Below are 645 nucleotides of genomic sequence, written 5' to 3'. Positions count from 1 at the left end.
TCTCGTTTTTGTTTTTAGTAGGCATCCAAGCAAAAGAGAATGACTCCCTGTCACAATTAGTGTAATTAAAGTAAATTAAAGTAAAAAATTATGTCAAGCTTTTCTTGTGCTTTTTTTTTTCTTATTTGGCAGATGCTGTGATAACCAACTTCCCAGCAGCAACAGAGTTGGACTTGAGGAATGCAGTTGGGAAGCACGCAAGAAACAATAAATAAAACCAAGTAGCCTTGTTTTAGCCTAGACGTCTGGGCTGTGTTTAGACGGCTAACAGACGTCTTTTAAACGCAAAATTGCTTGCCTGGGAAGTTACTCCCCAACACTGCCCAGCAAGCAATAGCCGTCATTTCAACGTCTCGGTTAGACCCGATATAGTCCGGCTATGTGTAGCCCAAATAACCTTGGATTTGGTTTCATGTCGTTTTTTGGCAAAATAACTTGTGAGATGTCAACAGCGTTTACAAGGTGTTTGGTTTAATTTCTTTGACATGCTCAATACGTAGCCTGTGCGTAGCCACGATTTAGCTCGTAGTCCAAGCGGCTATCTGTAGCCCACTTATAGTCAAACCTGATTCACTGTAGTTTTTGGCCAGACAGCGCATGAGATGGTTGATATCCCATCATGTTCGCAGTGTCAATAATATCTAC

Source organism: Sinocyclocheilus anshuiensis, unplaced genomic scaffold (genome assembly GCF_001515605.1).
Source record: "Sinocyclocheilus anshuiensis isolate Anshui unplaced genomic scaffold, SAMN03320099.WGS_v1.1 scaffold43, whole genome shotgun sequence".
NCBI lineage: Eukaryota > Metazoa > Chordata > Actinopteri > Cypriniformes > Cyprinidae > Sinocyclocheilus > Sinocyclocheilus anshuiensis.
Note: the sequence above shows the minus strand (reverse complement) of the source record.